Below are 5,990 nucleotides of genomic sequence, written 5' to 3'. Positions count from 1 at the left end.
CTGGAGAAAAAAAAAAAAAAAAAAAAAAAAAAAAAAAAAATCAGTGCAAAAACAAGTAAATGTAAGAGACAGTTCTCAATCACATGGAAGATTAGACAGTTTGGAGAGAAACACCATAAAGCATGTTCAAATTTAGATACAACATAATAAATATACTATGTATTTATTTATTATATTATTATTATTATTTGGAGACAGTTTTGCTCTTGTTGCCCAGGCTGGAGTGCAATGGCACAATCTTGGCTCACTGCAACCTCCCCCTCCTGAGTTCAAGTGATTCTCCTGCCTTAGCCTCCCAGGTAGCTGGGACTACAGGCATGCACCACCATACCTGGCTAATTTTGTGTTTTTAGTATAGACAGGGTTTCTCCATGTTGGTCAGGCTGGTCTCGAACTTCCGACCTCAGGCGATCCACCTGCCTTGGCCTCCCATAGTGCTGGGATTACAGACGTTAGCCACCACACCTGGCCTATTTGTTTTTTAGAGGCAGGGTCTCACTCTGTCACCCAGGCTGGAGTACAGTGCCATGATCTTGGCTCACTGAGCCTCAACCCCCTGGCCTCTTATTATCTCCCACCTCAGCCTCCTGAATAACTGGGACTACACAGGTCTGCACCACCATGCCCAGATAATTAAAAAAAATTTTTTTTGTAGAGACAGGTTCTCGTCGTGTTGCCCAGGGTGGTCTCGAACTCCTGGGCTCAAGTGATCCTCCTGCCTTGGCCTCCCAAAGGGCTGTGATTGAGGTGTGCACCACTGCAACTGCCTGATTCTTTTTATTGCTGAGTAGATTCCATAGTATGGACATATCACAATTTTTTCTCTGATTGATACATGTTAGCAGGAAAGACACGCCAGCCATTGACTGTGGCCTGGCTGTGTTAATTGCTTTAATTAGCACAATAAGGCTCTGAGTTCGGTGCTGGACTTCAGTGGGGCTGATGCTCCAGTGGAGGAGAAAGATGTGAAATTATGAATGAATGATTGATTGTTTAATTACAGTTGCCCATGGCTTTGGAAGGTCTAACAACAAATCTGACCATGAATCAGAATAGCAGAGCCTGTAAGCCAGGCCCTGGGAGGGGCAGCGATGTCCCCGCTAGCGTCCTTTGAAGAGCAAGACTTGAATCCAAAATAAAAAAAAATGTGAGGCCAAACCTGGGGACAAACCTTTGCAGACAAAGAGGCCTTGTGTGCCCAAGATGGTCCTCACAAGTAGGGACCTCTGCAAACATGCATTTCCCCTGCATCCCTGGCTCCACCGAGTTTGAGGAGGAGCTTCTCAAGTTCCATTGTTCAGATGGGTAAATTGAGGCCTGGAGAAAGGAAATGATTTGCTCTCTAGGTCCCAAGTCAGGAAGTGGAAAGCAAAACCAGGCGTTTGGCAGCCTGTGGGTGTCTGCCCAAGTCTCCACAGTCCGTGCTCTGTCTGCCAACAACACAGTTGAAACAAAGATGCCTTGTTCACCAAGAGTTCCATTTTCCCCATTGTTCTCCACTAGGGCCATTTCTGAATTAGTAAAAAGGGAACCGGTTCAGCCCCAGTCCCTGGCAGTAGATCAGCCATGCCCGGTCCAGATTGGACTTGAAAAGTCAGGAGACAGAAAGGAGTTAGGCAAAGTCTGATAAGGAGCTCCTGGCCTGGTGCCCAGGCATGAAGTGATGTGCAGTCACATCGGTGCATTCACTGTGTTGTGTGATCATCACCGCTATGCAGTTCCAGAACCTTTTCATCGTCCCAGATGAAACTCTACCCATTAAACAACTCCTCTTCCATCTTCTCCCCAGCCCTGGAAACCTCTATTTTACTTTCTGCCTTTATGAGTTAGCCTTTTCTCGATAACTCAGTTTAGATGCAATTTAAGAAAACAGCTTATTGAGGTTCTTTTTTATTTTTACAATGAGATTCCTTCCTCCCTTCCTTCCTTCCATGGAGTCTTGCTCTGCCGCCCAGGCTGGAGTGCAGTGGTGCAATCTCAGCTCACTGCAACCTGCACCTTCCGGGTTCAAGCAATTCTCCTGCCTCAGCCTCCCAAGTAGCTGGGATTACAGGTGCCCGCCACCAAGCCAGGCTAATCTTTTGTATTTTTAGTAGAGATGGGGTTTTCATCATATTGGCCAGGCTGGCGTTAAACTCCTGACCTCAGGTGATCCTCCCGTCTCAGCCTCCCAAAGTGCTGGGATTATAGGTGTGAGCTATCACACCTGGCCTTTTTTTTTTTTTTTTTCAGTTTGTTAACGTGGTGAATTACAATGATTTATTTTGTTTTTGTTTGTTTTTTGAGATGGAGTGTCACTCTCTTGCCCAGGCTAGAGCGCAGTGGCGTGATCTCGGCTCACTGCAACCTCTGACTCCGGGTTCAAGCCCTTTTGGTGCCTCAGCCTCCTGTGTAGCTGGGATTACAGGCACGCACCACCACGCTCAGCTAAAGATTTTGTATTTTTAGTAGAGTCAGGGTTTCACCATGTTGGCAAGGCTGGTCTTGAACTCCTGACCTCAGGTGATCCACCTGCCTCGTCCTCCGAAAGTGCAGGGATTATAGGCTTAAGCCACCACACCTGGCCTTGATTTTCAAATATTAAATGAATTCTTCGTTCCTGAAATTGCATATGGGATTAGGAGTTTAGGATAGAGGGATCTAGGTCCCTAGAACATGGTGAGTCTGGTTCCCCAGTAAAACCCAGCTTTGGGCCTGGTCATCCGGTAGAGGGAGGGAGGAGACACAGATTAAGGATGGGGAGAGGGCTGATGTCCAGACACCGCAGCCTCTACTGTGAACCCTGAGTAGTTCAGGTGAGTCAGCCCAGGTGAGCCTTAGGCCAAGGTCATGCAGAAGACTGCTTCCCACAGCAGTTGCAGGTGGGGCGGGCTCTGCTGCCTCACTTTCTTGCCTGGGGAGGCACCTGGGGCTCATCGTGGGATTGGTGTGCAGACCTGCAGCTCAGCCTCTTGCCTCATTCTCTTCACCTGGGAAGCGGAGCTGGTGCTGGAGCGGGGAGAGCTCAGGCAGCGAGGAAGGCTGAAGGAATGGCGGGCGCCGCTCAGACCTGGTTGGAATTGCAACTTCCCTTCTCTGTAAAATGGAGGTAATCATTGCCTTTCTTTCAGGGCTGCCATATGACATGAGCCAATGATGATAAACTACTTAAATAAATGAGATGAAAGTGGGGTTTTAAATTTTTAAAATTATTTTTATTTATTTATTTATTTATTTTGAGATGGATTCTTGCTCTGTTGCTGAGGCTGAAGTGCAGCGGTGCCATGTCAGCTCACTGCAAACTCCACCTCCTGGGTTCAAGCAATTCTCCCTGCCTCAGCCTTCCGAGTAGCGTGTGTGCCACCATGCCCAGCTAATTTGTGTGTATTTAGTAGAGACGCGGTTTTGCCATGTTCACCAGGCTGGTCTTGAACTCCTGACCTCAGGTGATCTGCCTGCTTCTGCCTCCCAAAGTGCTGGGATTACAGGTGTGAGCCACTGTGCTCAGCCTGAAAGTGGGGTTCTTGAATCTGATGCCACAGGTTGAAAGCTGTAAGTCCTGGGACCAGTGCCTTCATTTCTCAGCTGTAGTCCTCTGTTTGTAAAATGGAGATAATGACACCTGGAGATGTGGGACTCCTAGGATAAATTGACGTCACTGCGCAGATCAAGCAAACAAGTGCATACCAAATGCCTGGCACAGTGCCTGGCACCTGGGAAATGCTGGGGGATATTAGGGAATCTCACAGATGCCAGAGACAGGCACACTGAGGCAGACTGTCTGGGACCGCAGCCAGGAGGTGAATGGCTGATCTGAGGGGTAGGGATTTATCCTGCCTTGGTTTCAATTTGCAGAGGCCTGTGTCTGAGTGACTGATGTTACCCTCGAGGCCAGTGCTCCCAGCAACCCCATGAAGCTGGCATGGTCACTGTGCCTCTTGCAGGTGCCAGTGGGGAGAGGGAGGCTCAGATCTATAGCTAGAACTGGAACCCAGGTGCCCCTAGATATTTTGAGAGGTTTGCACCATTTACAATGTGAATGTCAGGCCAGACTTGGTGGCTAATGCCTGTAATCCCAGCACTTTGGGAGGCTGAGGCAGGTGGATCACTTGAGGTCAGGAATTCAAGACCAGCTTGGCTAACATGGCGAAACCCAGTTTCTACTAAAAATACAAAAATTAGCTGGGCATGGTGGGCGCCTATAATCCCAGCTACGTGGGAGGCTGAGGAAGCAGAATCGCTTAAATGCAGGAGGTGGAGGTCGCAGTGAGCCGAGATCACGTCACTGCACTCCAACCTGGGTGAAAGAGCGAGACTCCATCTCAAAAAAAAAAAAAAAAAAGGGTGATTGTCTTTTCAAGGTAGAGCTGAGAGAGGGACCAGGAAGAGGAGGGAGGAATCAAAGAGCCAAGAAAACTCTTGGTGGATTCTCTCCTTCTTCCTCATCCTGGTCTTGTGCCCTGCTTTCCTCCAGCGTCTTGGAGTACTGAGTGTTCAGTTGACCTAGTTCTTCGCTGCTGGAATTTTGGCCTCTGGCCCATGGGTCCAATTTATTCACTTGGATATGATTTGCTAGATGTTATAGGGTTTCCTATGTGCCAAGCAGATGCCAGGCTCTGAGGCTGCAGTGATGACACCAGAACCAGGCTCTGTCCCCAGGGAAATCATTTACATACAACTGTGTGAATGAGAGACAGACACACCACACACAACTGAACACAGGATAACGTCCAGGGGTCAGTGCTGTGCGGAGTGCCTCAGAGGGTGTGACGGGGGTGGCCTGCTGGCCAGAGAAGCCATCTCTATGGAGGGGATGTTTGAGTTGTCAAGAAGAAACCAGCTGGGGAGAAATCTCTTGTGGAATATTCCAGTAAGAGAGAAGGCAAAGTCCTTAGGGAGCAGCCGTGGGTGCGGGACAGTGGGTGGAGCTGGGGCGAGAGGAGGGAGGGGCCGCCTCCAGCCTGCCGGGAAGCCACGGGGAGCAGTTAGGGTTGATTCCGAGGGCAGATTCCAAGATTCTTCTGGAAATGAGAAAATGCTTGCATTTTTTCCTCCCCTTTCATCCTTTGTGATTTGGGTTTTCTTCCTTCCTTCTTTCTTTCCTTCCTTCCTTCCTTCCTTTCCTCTTTCCTTCCTCTCTCCCTCCCTCCATTTCTCCTTTTCTCTTTCTTTCCTTTCTTTCCTTCCTTCCTTTTTCTTTCTGTCCTTCTTTCTTTCTCTCTTTCTCTCTCTTTCCCTTCCTTCCCTCTCCCCCTTCCCTTCCTTCCTTCTTTCCTTCCTTCCTCCCTTCCTCCTCTCTCCTTTCTTCCTTTCTTTTTTCTCTCTTTCTCTCTTTCCCCTCCCTCCCTCCCTCCCTTCCTCCTCCCTTCCTTCCTTCCTTTTTTTTTTTTTTGTTGTTGTTTGAGACAGGGTCTCGCTGTGGGGCCCACGCTAGAGTACAGTGGCCTGGCGCAGTCTCAGCTCACTGCAATCTCCACGTCCCGAGTTCAGGCCGTCCTCCCACCTCAGCCTGCTGAGTAGCTGAGACTACAGGTGCGCACCACCACGCCTGGCTAATTATTCTGTTTTAAGTAAAGATGAGTTTCTCCATGTTGCCCAGGCTGGTCTCAAACTCCTGGGCTTGGGGGCTTCGTATTTTGAAACACATGTGAGAGGCTCTCGGAACTGGAAGGAAGGATTGGTGCCCTCAGGTTTCCTGAACTCACTGTTGTTCCTGCTTCCTAGTAAGGGCTGCCAGCGATGGCAGATCAGTGTCCTTCTCTCACCTTGCTGGAGATACCTGGGAGTTTATACCACTCTACACCTGCAGGGGGGCCACTGAGTGAATTAGGGAAGCAAAAGCCTGACTTCTTTGCCTCAAATGGTACAACACTATGGTGCTATTTAAAAATAGCTTTCAGGCCGGGCGCGGTGGCTCAAGCCTGTAATCCCAGCACTTTGGGAGGCCGAGGCAGGTGGATCACGAGGTCAAGAGATCGAGACCATCCTGGTCAACATGGTGAAACCCTGTC

This window comes from Cebus imitator, unplaced genomic scaffold (assembly GCF_001604975.1).
Source record: "Cebus imitator isolate Cc_AM_T3 unplaced genomic scaffold, Cebus_imitator-1.0 Scaffold577, whole genome shotgun sequence".
Taxonomy (NCBI): Eukaryota; Metazoa; Chordata; class Mammalia; order Primates; family Cebidae; genus Cebus; species Cebus imitator.
Note: the sequence above shows the minus strand (reverse complement) of the source record.